This window comes from Trachymyrmex septentrionalis, unplaced genomic scaffold, assembly GCF_001594115.1.
Source record: "Trachymyrmex septentrionalis isolate Tsep2-gDNA-1 unplaced genomic scaffold, Tsep1.0 scaffold190, whole genome shotgun sequence".
Classification (NCBI taxonomy): Eukaryota; Metazoa; Arthropoda; class Insecta; order Hymenoptera; family Formicidae; genus Trachymyrmex; species Trachymyrmex septentrionalis.
The window spans coordinates 1,118,336-1,133,731 of NW_017305072.1; the positions used below are offsets into that span (position 1 = coordinate 1,118,336).

General features: G+C 37.7%; 1 protein-coding gene across 1 annotated transcript in view; it reads right to left on the minus strand.

Annotated features, from left to right (window-relative positions):
* LOC108747070 overlaps positions 1-15,396 on the minus strand; it is a 158,170-nt gene that overhangs the window by 74,592 nt on the left and 68,182 nt on the right. The window contains exon 3 of the mRNA XM_018484323.1: positions 5,595-5,624. The gene's annotated coding sequence lies outside the window, so the exon portion shown is untranslated. The remainder of the gene's footprint in view (positions 1-5,594; positions 5,625-15,396) is intronic.

Here is a 15,396-nt window from a genome sequence, read left to right on the forward strand (position 1 = left end):
GAAAAGAGTCTCGAAGGGAACGAACCAGCCTGGAGTGAAATTTCGCTCGAATAAGTACACCTGACAGAACCCTTTCCGAGGGAAGGAACACCGCGCGTACGCCTCATCCTTTAACAACGAGAGACAACGGGGCTTCTTAACATGACACCTTGACGTTACGAGAATAATTATCTTGATTAAGAAATACCGGACTCGTAACAAAGTAATAAGAGTAAAAAGCCACGGCCGTACGGTCGAGAAGGGCCCTCTTCTTGCGTCAGCTGTGGCCGTTTGTGCAAACGAAGATCGACTCATTATAAAGCTCGTGCGCGCCGGACTAACGTAACCACCAATGCTTGGGTCGCTAAGCCGGTCGTATACATATAGTACATCGGGCGCGGGATCGGGCAACGTGCGCAAACACGTTCCTACAATGTAAAACGCAAACGTATCAACGGATGCGTGCAAACACGGACGCGTATGTGCGTGCGGAACGCTCGCGTGAATTCAGCCTCGCTGTCGCGGTTGGTGCGGTGCATCAAAGGAGGATTTGCGTACGGCGTAAGCCGGAGGTACGGGCTGACCTGTTATCGCCGATGTAATTGTAAAGGGAATAATTCCGCACGCCGGCGAGGCAGTAAGACGGGAAGCTAGCTCGCGAAATTCGAGTACGAGCCTTCGGGCATCGATCGAGGATAACGACTTGCGCACTCGGACGCGCGAAAAGTATAATGATTAGTCTCCGGTAATATTTTACTGAATGTGTGATGATTAATAAAACACACTTTTTTTCCTCCGGAGAAGATTCGAAGAGGATACAACGTTCCTTTTAACGTCTACATTGAACCTTTCTCGAAAGGGGAGTTGAAGATATTCATAAAAATGATGTATCATAATTATAGAAAAGTAACTTAACCCTCCGTCAGCAACATGAATTTTAAACTCTTTCCTTGGAAATAGAAGTCTTAGAAAAACAGAGCAAATTTTTTATTGTTCTGGATTATATAAAAATCTGAAAAAATTCTGGTACAATTATCAAAGCTTTAACAATGAATTTTTACCATTTAATTTTGATATAGACGAGTAGAATTGTATTTTATTTATTTTTTTACAGATATAAATTTATTCACTAAAATATCGATGATGCCTTTAAAGAAAATCTTAGCTGCTGGTGAAGGATTAAGAAAAACAGCATGTTCTAAAATTATTTAGACAACCGTTTAACTTTCAAGAGAGAAGAAACAAATTGTTTTGCGTTATAACGTCCCTTTTGCATTTTATACGAGGAGGCCGTGGATAAATCATTATAATCAAAATGCACGCGGATCTCTCGCAATCGATGAAGTCATCAATTCGCGAAAGTATTCAAAGTGTTATATTCCGGCGCGTCAGTCTAACGAGGAGGCTCGTCCGCCGTAGCTTGCGTGCTACGAGAAAATTCAACCGTAGCTTCAGAGTCCGCCCGTCAGAGTCATCCTATACTATGGGAGAAAGAAAAAAGGACGAGCCACGTATGGCTCATACGCGGGAATCGCGCAAGGTCGAAATATCCCGCGCACATCCTGCCTTTTTCCACGCGGTTCGCGGTAGAACCGCAGGAATCCCATGAAGAAATCAGAAACAACGACGGATGGAGACGGAGCGTGATACGAGAACAAGGGAAAGAGAAGGAGGGAGAGAGAGAGAGAGAGAGAGAGAGAGAGAGAGAGAGAGAGAGAGGAGAGGGAGAGAGAGAGAGTTAGGAAAAAGACCCGCTCATCAGAAGCAATAATACGAGGGAACCTGAGTAATAGCAAGGGTACAACACTATACGTTCCTAGCAGCTTGTAATCGGAATGGAAATGCGGATCCTGCACAGACGGGATACTCTCCCTTAAGACGTGGACCGGAATTTCTAAGGAAGAACAGCCAGCTCGCCTTGGCTCGTCATAACGTCGCGCCGATAATTAATATTATTTCACGACAACGTCCACTCCTTTCGAACCTCCCTCTTTTAGCTATGCCTTGTAATATTGGCCATACACGCCGCGATATATTTAAGTTATGACGAGACGCGTCCTGCAAATCAAATAAAGTATAGAAGGGTACAAGATGAGGTACAGCAAATCTGTGATAGCAGAATTCATGATGTTAAACCGAAGATTAAAATATCATGATCGCTTTTGCGTGGGTATTATACATATTAAATTCATGCTAATAATAACTTTGAAGTTTAAAATGCGCATGTGGCATGTTTGCGAATTTACGACGATTGCTCAAAAACATGCATGTGTAATTATTACGTGTATAACTTATGCAATTAAATTAAATTAAATATATTGTACAAATACTATATAAAAGTGAGTAAAACAATATTTGAAAATAAAATACATATATAGCTATTTTATAAATTTTATTTTATAACTTTTTTGCGATATTCATAAATCATTATTGTCATTTTATAATAATAATCTTGGATGGAAACAAAGTTTCATTCAAATTCATATCGTGATAAGCTGGAAGTGCGTTTCATTCACGGAATATTTTTTATTTCGCTTTTATTTTATAATCTAAAGAAATAAAAGTGAGTGTAAAAACTTGAATCTCAATATAGAGACTAGTTAATTGCCGTATGATTGATTTGATTTTATTATATTTACATTCAGCAATGCCGTGACACCGGTATTTCTTCATAACGATGAGTTTAATGCCTTTATATTTTTAATCCGTACAACGCGTTAAGATGCTGATATCAATGCCGAATAATATTTTCATTAACGTAATGGTATGCAAATACGGATGAATGCTTGCTCGTTTGCATTAGAATTCGATAAAATTAATATATTAATATTAATATGCAATTCTTTAGAACGTTTTTTTTTTAAACGAAAGAATGTAATTGCTGTGCCGTTGAACTATCGGTCTGTTTTTTATTCCTGCACTCTTTGAACTGGTGCATATACAGTGCAATAAGTTAAAAGTGAAACAAACGTACTTATATATATTTCATTACAGCTTATTGCACTATATACATCAGTTCAGAGAGTGCAGGAATAAAAAAACAGACCTTATGACACCTGCATATGAGAGAGAATTTATCACTCTTCAATAAATTATCTTTTCATGGCTCACATAATCGAATAATCTTTACTTGTCATATTAATTATACATATATATCTATATATAATATCTATAGATTTCTGAATAAATGTTGCTGTCGTAAGACGTACTTGACGTAAGATTAGGCTTTTGAAATTAATTTAAATTTGTAATGCATACATTCTTCGAGTCTACTTTAAGTTTATATTCGTTTTAAAATGTGGCGACTTTATAAATACTATACTTAATATTTTTATTTCTTACAATATTGAATTTCTGTTTTACTTTAAAATATGTGTGTGTGTATATATAAAGTATATTAAAATAAAAATGTAAACCGGTGGGTAAACGAGAAGGCGAGGTTTGAAATCAATGAAATCGTGCAGCGGCAAAAAGCTTCGCGCAAATTGAAGACGACGACTTCTCAAGTGGATTATGATTCGTTTATGTTTTTCTATCTCATCAACGGTAACACGGGCGCAAAGCGATGAGAGATTACGAGGGACATAACGAGATATATATCCACGAAATGTTTATATACGAAATATTTATATAAAATATAATTTATATGTATATATATAAAATATATCTTAAAACACACGCATATACAGGTTATTGAACACTGTTTTTTCTACTTCGCTTATCAGAATTAATAAAGTCGCGTTAAATGTCTCGTGTAATAAGAAAGAAAGAGAGCGTGTAGCCATTTAAGTCTTAAATATCTCTGTTCCTCCTCGAATACGCCAACGTCGCGCACACCACTGCACTCGTTTGTAATCAAAGTAGAAATTTAAAAATGTAAATCGGCGGATAAACGAGAAGGCGAGGTTTGAAATCAATGAAATCATACAGCGGCAAAAAGCTTCGCGCAAATTGAGACGACGATTTCCCAAGTGGATTATAATTCGTTTATGGTTTTTTTACCTTATCACCGGTAATACGGGTGCAAAGCGACGAGGAATTACGGGGGACGTAACGAGATATGATGACGCTTTAGCTTTGTGCAAGTTTATAATCAGAATGCAAATACAGAGCCTGAGGATCTATCGACTTCCGTCTGACAGTTAAACCGTTAAAGGCGCACCTAATTGGCGTGATCTCTCAATTATGCCAGGCCCTTTGAACGCGACCGACTCCCGTCCCCGACGTTCTACGGTACCGTGAGCTTTCTACGTTTATACTCCAATAGTAGCATAATTTTCAATAGCATAATTTAAAAAATATGCTTAATCCTCCGTTGGCAATGTAAAAGGAGGATGATAAAAAGGAGCAAATTTCTGCTTAAAAAGATGTAGAAGTAAAAGAAAGGAACAGTATTTTTTGTAGATTTTGACTTCCTGGATACCCGTACAACATGGTGTACTTTCCAAATTTATCGTATCCAGAAGGTAAAAATCTATTAAAAACATTTCGTTTACTTACTCCTTTCTGAGCCAAAAAAAATGGGCCTTTTTTTGTGACTGCAGTACAAACTCTTTAACATCCTCCTTTTCATTCTTCAACTGCAATCTGAATTCTCGAACTTCAGTGCAGATTTTTATATTGTTTCGAACTGCGTATAAAAAATTCTTACATACCTACTTGTAAGAGTTTCAATAAGTTTTTTTTACTATCATAAAAATTGGATTGTATTTTATTATTTTTTGCAGATTTAAATTTACCAGAATTCACAATAAAAAAATCGACTGTGCCTTTAAAGCTTCCAACATGGAAGCTGGCGGAGAATTAATTTTTCAATTACTGATCCTCTTTTTACAATTGCTTCATATTATCGCCCCAGTCAGAGATTCAATTTGCTAAAAGAAAAATATACATACTGGAAGTACTAGCAGATAAATAATGTATAAGTTTGTGAAATAATCTAGATTTGCTCTCTCATTCTAAATCTTCCTTCTTTATCATTTTCTTTGTCCATGCCTCCTTCGTCATACGAGATTGCGTGACTATTAAGGGAGCGTAGCACCCTATATATACCATCGTGATTAGCATCCCGCTTTTTGTAATTTCTACACGATATACCTCCTGCGTATACATCAATTTACCCAAGTCTCCCCATTTGTCCCAATTATTATCGAAATCCGTAATCGCGTCGCACGCATACGTTACGGCAGAAAAATCACCGGAAGCCGCGCATTACGGAACGCGTACGCTTTCTTTTCCCCAGCGGCTCCGTCACGAGCGACTCGATCAATCAATCGTTCCAGAACGTGCGCAACGGCGTTCATTTCCGCGGAAACACGCCTCTCGAAAGTGCAGGCTTTACCCGAAGGGCACAATTTAAGCGTTTTCGTCTCGTTTTGCCGCGTAATTTAGAATCTAATTAAGAATCACCTTGGTCGGCGGAGTTACGTGCGCGCTCGCGCACACGCACACGCACGATTTTTATGCATGCCCGCGTATACGCGTGCGGAGCCGAACGCGAGAGACGCATAAATCTCACGTGAAACGAGCATTAACTGCGAAACTGCTCTCCGTGAGTTTGTAATTATAATATGCGCGAACGCGAGGTACTCACGCTCGATACACGTTCTACTCACTTGTTGACTTTGGGCACCGGTGGCTCGGTTCTGCAACAGAAAGGAAAAAAACATACACGTGTGACGATAATATTGGATGCGACATGCGATTATCGATTAAGCTTAATTATCTTGGCAATTCACACCACGCGTTTTGCCCAACGTGTTATCATGCGAGGCTAAAAACGCGAAGCTAAAAATGTGTAACAAACAAAGTACGGCGGAAATTACGTAATTAATGTATCCGATACGCATTAATACATGGGGCAAACGCAATTTCAGGCATAATGATTCTATCAGAAGCTGCGTTTCCTTCCGTATGACGGATCATTTTATCCTCGTTCGCCGAATTAAACAAGAATAAAACGTGTCATTTACATGTCATGTACAATAATTTTTTATTCAGCACTTTTATTAGCGATTTTGCATCAGTATTCGCATAGTTTGGTAATAATAACTTGATAATAATAGTAAATTAAGCAAATCTGGATTTTTTTTACTAGAGTTTATTCACATTTTTATCTGTGCATAAATAATCATAAATAACTCAGAATCCAGCGACTGTTCCAAAGATTAATCTCAAACGTAAATCATTGGAAAAAAGAAGAAAATCAAATCTGGCATGTGGCTCACGCAATCCATCCACGACTGCATTTCGCATTCGTCGCGTGTGAACATCGCACTTTTTCTCGGAGAAAAACGTCGATTGACATGCGATTGACATGGGGACATGGGAAAAGCGTCGCGTCGCGTCGCGTCGCGTCGCGCAAACAGCTGTACGCGCTGCATCGCGAAAACGGAGGCTGTGCAGAAAAACAAAGAACGAAGCAACCCCTTCAGTCGTCCTTGTTGCTTAGACGACTCGCTTTGAATCTCTGCATAGCTAATTTGAATAATTTCCTAGTTTACAGGATGAGCACGGCCGGATCTGGCGTCGTATCTAGCACGTAAACGCACTGCCGTCTCATCAGTTTGGCCGGGGCATCGGCGGCTCGTGCAACACGTACACGAGTCTTTTACACAACCATTTTGTCACGTTAACGTGAATTAAAATTCTCCGCACGACGGATAACACGGTGAAGAAAACATTGTTTTCGTCACACTTGATCCCTCTCTATCTCTCTCGCTCTCTCGCTCTCTCTCTCCTCTCCTTCTCTCACTTTCGCGAGACTTGAAGATTTATGAGCGTAATGACATCGTACATCAGTCGGAAGCAAGGCCTCTGAGCGAAACTTGATTAACCCATTACGTTGCGTTATATGGAGCAGCTACTTTATAATCGCACAAGATGAAGAGAGTCGATAAGTCGAATATCATGAGAATATCATAACGTTCGGTCTCGCCGTTACGTTAAACTCCTGGAAACGTATTGCCTGTGGCATATTACTGTAATATCCTCCATAGTCCGTAATATTGATGTACAAAATGATTCTAAAGTAGACGTGTTATTTGACTTAATGTCGTTTTTTTCCTTAACAAATATAAATTTCTATAATGAATATTGTCAAGATGTAGCTTCAAAGCAACTGGAAATGAAAAATTGTGTTAAATGTTGTAAATAAAATAAATAAAAAAATCTCTGTTCAATTTTTCAGATAAATCTTAACTTGCAGAATTTTAAGACTAATAAATGAACTTCGCAAAGTGTAAAATTCTAATGAATTAAGAGAAATAAATTATTTTAAAAATTCATGTTTTCAAAAGAAATGTTTTAAAATATTATTGACATAAATAATTAGAGGTAATTATATTATAAAATTGTTATAAAACATTTGTTATATCTCGGATGTTTTTGAGATATAATGGAAATAGGTAAAAAAAAAACTGCTTTAGATAATAATTTCACTCTTTAAAACGACTAATCGGCAGCAACTAGTATTTTCGACATTTCACTAATTTATGTAACCTGTATACAAAGTTTAATTAAAATAGAAATTTGACTTTGCGAGATTTCCTTGTAAAAACTGTTATCGTGCAAAATTTTAATTTTAAATTTCAATTGCTGTTTCTAGAAGAAGTTTAATTTAAAAAATCTAGCGATTGATTTCAAATATCATAAAAAATTACACAGAAGCGTAATATTAATTATTTTTCAAAAACATCCAATTTAATCCATAAATAAACAACAAAAAATATAATTTAATCACAGATATTTTCGAATTGTGATTTATTAAAATGGTTTCCCTTATAAATTTCTTTAGAAACGTAGTTTGAGATCTCTCCGGAGGATGCACCAGTCTACGACAATGAATCTCTACAAGCGAAATAATTCTGGCGATCGTGCGCAGCTGCGAAATAATTCATTCGGCGTTTCCGCAACGGGCGGATCGTATGTGTTGCGGTGTGCATCGCGGCTGATATCTCGTCTCTCGTAGGTACTGTGTGCGAACCCTGACCGTACGTGGCAGATAACGTATGGGCTTTCGTGGATTTTCCTGTTTCTGCCGGCGGAGATAAGGAAGGAAACAGGAAACGACGGCGCTGAGGACGTTGCACGTGAGGTACATGCCCGATGAAAGCGAGCCGTTTTATCGCGGCGCGAAGGGAAATGAGTCGTTAAAACAACGATCATTTTTCAGGTCTCGTCCTACATTGCCATTCGACCGTTCGATGCTGCGTCTAGTCGGATGTGACAATCGCCGAAGACAAGATTATACCCGTATTATTGCATTACCAACGTATTTGAAATTTATCAAACGTTTACCACGCGATTAGATATACCTTTGCGGTTTTAAACGCCAAGTTCTCACATACTTCAAAATGTATACGTCTTTTATCCTTTTCAACAAAATTCTACATATATCTCACACTGAGGAAAAAATGTGTCCAAGTATTGCGAAGCAAATGTTACGAAATTTAATTGTCATGACGAAATATATCTCATTAATTGCGGAAAAAAAATAGATGACTCATTTGCTAGAAGTAAAATCATATTTATATCGTCCGTATGTACAATAAATAAATATTTATTTCAGTGAAATAAATATATTTCTCGTAAAGAATTTTTCCGCCATTCTTCTTCTCATCGCAGCGCCCGAGTGAGAATGATAAAATATCCTTGCCATCTGTTTCCGTCTAGAGTATTATACCCAGCGGGGCGAAGTCGCCGCAGGAACAGCGTTTCGCGGATGCGTATTCCGGTGCGTGTACGCACCGAAGGAACGAGCGCACGGTGCGTATAGCCACATCCGTACGCGGGCGTGCATCGGGCACGCGGGAATAGCCGCAGGTGAAAGAGAGAGAGAGAGAGAGAGAGAGAACGAGAGAGAGAGAACGAGAGAAAACCGACCGGCGACGCGCTCGGTAAGCTACGACGAAGGTTATCTCACCGCGCGGATCTAAACGTTTTATCGTGTACGTAACTATGCCCTCTCGCATCGGAGTACATTGTCATTTTATGGACAGATAGGCCCGTCTCGCTGCGCGCGTTCAACGCGAGCAACGACGAGCAGACGCGTACAATTTACGCGTCTAATTGCGCTGCTATCAATGCTTTCGCTCGCCAAGTGAGACATTAAGTCGCGATTCGCTAACGAGGAGCCGCGCGCTCGTTTCCTCCCCGAGGAGGAAAAACGAGCGTTTTTTTCCCCGTTTATTTGCGAGGGATTCCCCGACAAATCGTCCGAGAAATACAAGAGAGAGATAGTAATTTCGAAGTGGACCACAATTTTAAAAGATAATATATACTTCTCTCAATACTCTGTATCTTACTATCTCAGTTCCCTCTTTCATTTTCCAACCTCAATTCATATATTCATGTTTATATTCATAAGTATTTTCTTTTTATTATCTTAATGACAATCTTTTTCATCGAAAACTGTACGTTTAGAAATCACGATTAAAATATAAAAGATTAGTTATTAATATAGCTGTAATAAGTTCAGTGAACTTAGGAAATGATTTATAACGTTCTCTGTAAAGTTCGTTCGAGACTTTTAAATTAGTTATCGGTTACATAAAGCTTCAATTTACGCTTTAATTATCGATATGATTCAAGCTTCGAGACAAGCATCATTCGGATCAGAACATGTTTACGGCAGCCAATATAAATAGTCCACGCAACGCTTATATTGTAGTCCCGAGGCTAAAGCACGTATATACCGGAAAGTTTGCGTTTTGGACTCGCGAAAAGTTCCATTAAGAGTGACCATGTCGGAATTTCGCACGTCAAGGACTTCGAACGTTCAGTAACTGTTGATTTCGGGGAGGCCCGATCGCCGCCGTTAGCACAATATTGTACACATGACGCAACCAGCAGCGGAGAACAGAGACGCGGGACGGTGTGGTCGTAAAGAGTAGCCAAAGGTACATGCGTATATTGTAGGATTTAATTACATCGTTGCGGGGAAGAGTGATCGCTGGAACTAGCAGTGTCACGCCTTTTAATCCGCGGACACCTCGGTTATTACTTCCCGCGGCTTTTTAAACTTGTCACCGCCAGCCAGCCGCCAGCGGGCGTAAATAATGCGGCTTTCTCCGTTCCGCCGCATTTACCGGCTACCTCTTCAACCCGAACGCCCATTACTGCATTATTTATTAACAGTATACGCGATCTTAACTCACGCACGCCGCTCGAGATCGCCCCGTGACGCTCCTCCCTGTCACGCTCGACACCCGGCTTCATATTGCGAAATTCTCCTTTGGAAGCAAAAACGCAACAAAAGCAGATTTTATCTTACATTGTAAATTTTTCTTTTTCTTTTTTTTTTACTGAAACTTTACGATGATGAAATATCTAAAGTATCGAAAGTTTTTATAACCCCTTTAAACCTGATTTTATTGGAACCGTGACAAAAATTATTTCAATTTAATTTTCATACGCATTTAAATTAATTCGTACTGAACGAATTAATTTTTTTTCAAAAGTTTGACTATTTTTTCAACATATATTATACATTTATCATGTACATCAGGTCTCGTCAGGTGACATCGATAGAATTAAATAATTTCAACGGATGTCTTCAAATTTGATGTATATTATAATGTAACGCGGAATCTGATGGGATTGATGTCATTATTATATTGATACTAATACTACATATATTGATACTAACATTTTATTATAATATCTTTGACTACATGCTTTTCTAATAAATAGCACAAGTCGTGCTAATGGATTATCAAAAAGTCGATAACAGATTAAAGACTTATCAATCGCCAAAGTAGGTACGAGAGATTAATTTGTATGTTGAGTAACAGTAAAGTGACTGAAGGATAGAATATTAGGTGTGTGTGTCTGTGTGTGTGTGTGTGTGTGTGTCGTAATAGAATGGTATCAATACTTGTACGTAACACGTGCCGTCCATTACACCTATCACTACAACACTCTAATGTTTCATGTACGGAGAGATAAAAGCCTGAATGTAATTGGATAAAGGTGATCGCACGTGCTAACGTTTTCATAATCCGACCAGGAAAGCGTCGAGCGTTAATTTCGCTGGGATGATAGACGAGAGATGAGTGAAAATCAGCGGTGATGGTTAATAAAGTTTAGTGCAGCGAAAGTGCCATTAAATAACGTGTTCTTTTGTCGCTATTGCACAAATTCGCGTAACAAAGTGGATCATTAAAGACCAAAAAGTAGAGCAACGTTAATTAAGTATCCATTTACGCGAAATTTTGACAATTCTTTTGATGAATTTCTCGAGAAAGGAAATTGTAAAAAAGGAGCGAAAGGATGTTTAAAAAAAGAACAAATGTCCCTCACCTCTCTACTCGTGAAACGAAAGTTTAAGAGACTTTTATTCGGCAAACAGTTATTTTGAAAATGAACATATGTAGAATGGATGTAAATGGGTACTCACAATCAGAAACATAAGCTGATAGATAAGAATACATCGTCCCGCAGTTTATATTATATAACTGAAAGGTACATGTATTTAGAATATAATACATTTACATATAAAAATATTATTAAGTATTCCAAGATTCATCCTTGACTGTATCGGCCTATTTCCTACTTATTTAAAGTTACCAAAATGTTTGGATGAACAAATCTCTAAATTCTTTGAAATGAATCTCACTCTAAAAAATTTAGAAAGAATAAGCCAATTCGATGTTAATCGTTCCTTGCAACAATAACATTTTATTTTATTATTCTCTCTCCTTATTTTCTCAATACTAAATGTCCTAATCAATTCACGTAAAATAAATGAATATAACATTACGAAAATAAAACTTAATAATTGCTTATAAAAATATTTTTTTTTTTTTGTATCAAGCACGAGATATAAACTGATTACTCCGTGTTTGCCTATCGATAAATCTGCCACCGCAGAATTTTCTCTATTATGCAAAAGAACTGAATATATTTCGCGAAATACAGGCATGGCCGAGAGGAAGGAGCCGAGAGTCCAGAGGCGAGACAGTCCATACCCCCCTTTCGTTCTGCTTCACGCACTCCCGCGTGGAGAGCAAGGGCGGCAGGACGGAGAGCGTGGAAGAAGACGTGGAGGAAGGACGCGAACGCAGGACGAGGAGAGATTCGCCGGAGAGCGCCCGACCTCCACCTTGGTCGCCACGCATCGTGGAATTCGCATTCGGGGAAGAAGCTCTTCTACACGCCGCACCTCGCCTCACCGCGCTCGCTTCAGCGCTCCGCTGCTGTTTTGCATTTTACACTGGCGAGATTTGGTCGTTAGATTCGCCGATGCACCACCATTCCGGCCCTCCTCTCACCGGACGCACGGTATCTTTCCCGTTTCTGTTCCTTCAGGAACAGAACGTTACAAGCTACGTTTCTCGCAAATAGCTCGCAACTCAGTTGACATTTCTTTCGATTTTATTTTTCGTTTATAGCGTCGTACTTTGTTTATAATATCGATATTATTTTTATGTCAAATATCAATCTGATTTTTTAGATTTATCTACGGCCGTTTCATTTATTCTACATTCGCGTATAATTTTAAACTTCTCCAAATTATTTTCTTTTAATTTGCACTTTTCTGCACTCTTCAGATGAACGTATTTTGTTAAACTCGTATTTTATTTTCGAAAATTTTGTTATCACCTTCGTTATCGCTCATTTATCAAAAAGTCGTGTAAAATTATAAAATATAAAATAAACACCAATTATGAAGGAAATTAAATTTGTATGAAAACGATTTTCTGTTTCCTCTCTGGCTTTCCTCTATTATCTCTAGAAAAGGATGTAACGTGCTGACCCCCCGTTGCGCTTTATACTCGCGTAGGACTTTTACTACACGCACGATGCATTCGTAAGTCTCGCATAACAAAAACGCATCGGCCCTGAAAGTGCGTCAAACTCGATGCACCACGGGGTATGCCGTGCGTGGAAAAACTCACATCCCGAGTTTACGTCGATATGAATAGAACGAAGGAAATCGTCGAGTAAGAAAATTATTCTCTTACATACCTTTAACGAGAGAATTCTGAGAGAATTATGTTGAATTAATTTATAGTTAAATAAAAGCATTAAAATATCTCTCAATCAAGCTATATCAATTCTAATCCTATTTTCTAATCAATTTAATCAAATCACATAACTTTTAGGTAACAAAATCCGAGTTTGAGCTATAATTAGTTATCACAAATCACAAATACATTGAATCTGAGATTAGAACGGTGAAAAAATACGATATTATTATAAGTATTCAATAATTGTTATGTTCTGTAAGACAAGATATAATGACTGAGGCACAAGATAACATATTGTAAACGCATAATCATTCCGACATCGTCCTTCTCCTTCAGGAACAAAGCGTTACGAGCTCTTATTACCTCTCTTATTACCTCTCGCGCGTATTCCATGGCAAAACTGTGACGCTATGACGCGAGCGATTATCTAACGTCTCGTCTAAAGAAAATCTCCAGGTGGGTAACCCACTAAACTACAAGAGAGACAGGCAATGAGGACAATGGACTATACGAGAGTTTACTCTGCGATGTGATTTGTGATTTGTGATTCGTGCGCGTGCAGGCAATTGCATTATGGAGAAAGCTAGTCTCACCAACAGGGACTATCCTCCTCTTCCACCCTCGCTTCAGTCTCCTGCCAGTTTCTCTGTCGGTCACCTGGACCATCTTATTTCCATCTCGCGCCAACAGCGTTGTTGCAATCGACCAAGCTCGCAAATGTCGCGTCGCAAGATGAGATGGAATTACAAGAGAGAATAAGTATTAGGAACGAGTCTCGCTCTCCCTCTCCCTCTCTCTAAGAAAACGCAGATGTCGACGGGATAGAAAGAGGGAGAGAGATATGAGAGTAAATTTGATTGCAACATCACTTTTCTATTCAAGTCATTGGCAAATTCGCCGATAAATAATGGCTTAGAATCACGGGTGCTGCGAGGAGAATAATTCTGCGAATTTACAACTATTATTCTTCTATTGAAAACTTGCAATTTTATTAACAAATAATTATAAATATAAATGATTTCTAAATAATTATTGCAGATTATTTCGTTTCTAAGATTCCTGCGCCTTCATATTATAAAAAAAATTATCACTCTGAAGAATGAAATCAATCTTAAAGATTGAAAAGTGTGCCACTCTTTTACAAGACTGATTCAATTTTTACTCTTTAGAATGAGATTTCACTCTAAAGAATTTAGAGAGCAGATAAGGCTAGAAGATATAGACAAAGAAGGAAATTCTACCAAAACTTCCCAAGAAACAATCCTAAATTCAACTGTAAGCTCATCAACTGCGATCCAACTTCATTTCTTCGTAAGTTCCATGTACTGTCGTTTCAATTCTCCCCCTCGTACCGAAGCAAGCAGTCGCGCGTATACCGCGGATTATGTTTCATGTAAAATGTAAATAATATTGTGCGAGATCAGTCATTCCCGGAGTGAAGTATTCCGGATCAGGTACACCGGCCAATTCAATGCAACATCTGCATTAGTTGATCGACATCTCGCATGCGAGATACAAAATGGATTGAGAACGAAGATTAAAATACAAGTTGATTATCTTTGTGAAAATTAACACCTTATTTTTTAAATTTTCATTCAACAATTTTCTTACAAAATACTGATACACTTCTCAAAAAAGAATTTAACAATTAACGTTCAAAAAAATGAAAAGTAGTTCTGATAATTTTTCAATTCTCAAAGATGAAAATTTTTTTCAGATTAAAGAAATGTCTTTTTAATGTGATAATAATAACAAATGCGGTCATAATTTTTACATAGAAAACTATTAGTAATTTATCATTTAGTTCTTCTCATTTATTTCTCGTTTAAATCTTCTCGTTTATTCTTATTAAAATTCATTCTATTAAAATTTTAAAATAAAAAGAAGTACATTTAAATAGATAAAAATGCATTCAAAAATAAAAAGAAATATGACATATTCTAATCATGTAAGTGTTTCAAAAAGTTATATTATGCTGGAATAGCATAATATCGTTTTTATTGGAATAAAGCAAAACTGTACAGTAGAAAAGTGTATATTTAAACATACACTGACAAAAAAAAATGGTTGCAATTACTATAATTTATTGCCGTTTTTGGTGCTATATACTTTTTTGAAAAATATAATTATTATTACAAATATTATAACAGTAAATAACTGTAAAAACGGAGCTCCTAATAATAAATTTTACCATGTAATTATAGTCACAAATACCAAACACTTTTCTTTCAGTGTACCGTAAAACGATAATCGTTATGATAAAATATTACGACCGAAGGAAATGCTATGCAATGCGGATACTGCAAACATGCTTAACAACCTATTTGTGTCGCTGTGCTCATAAGTACAAGCTGTCACGAGGGTCGCATTATATTCGTCGATAAAGCACCCCGATAAAACCCGCGATAAAATGCCAAGTCGTTATTCGCCCACTCTTCGCACTTGC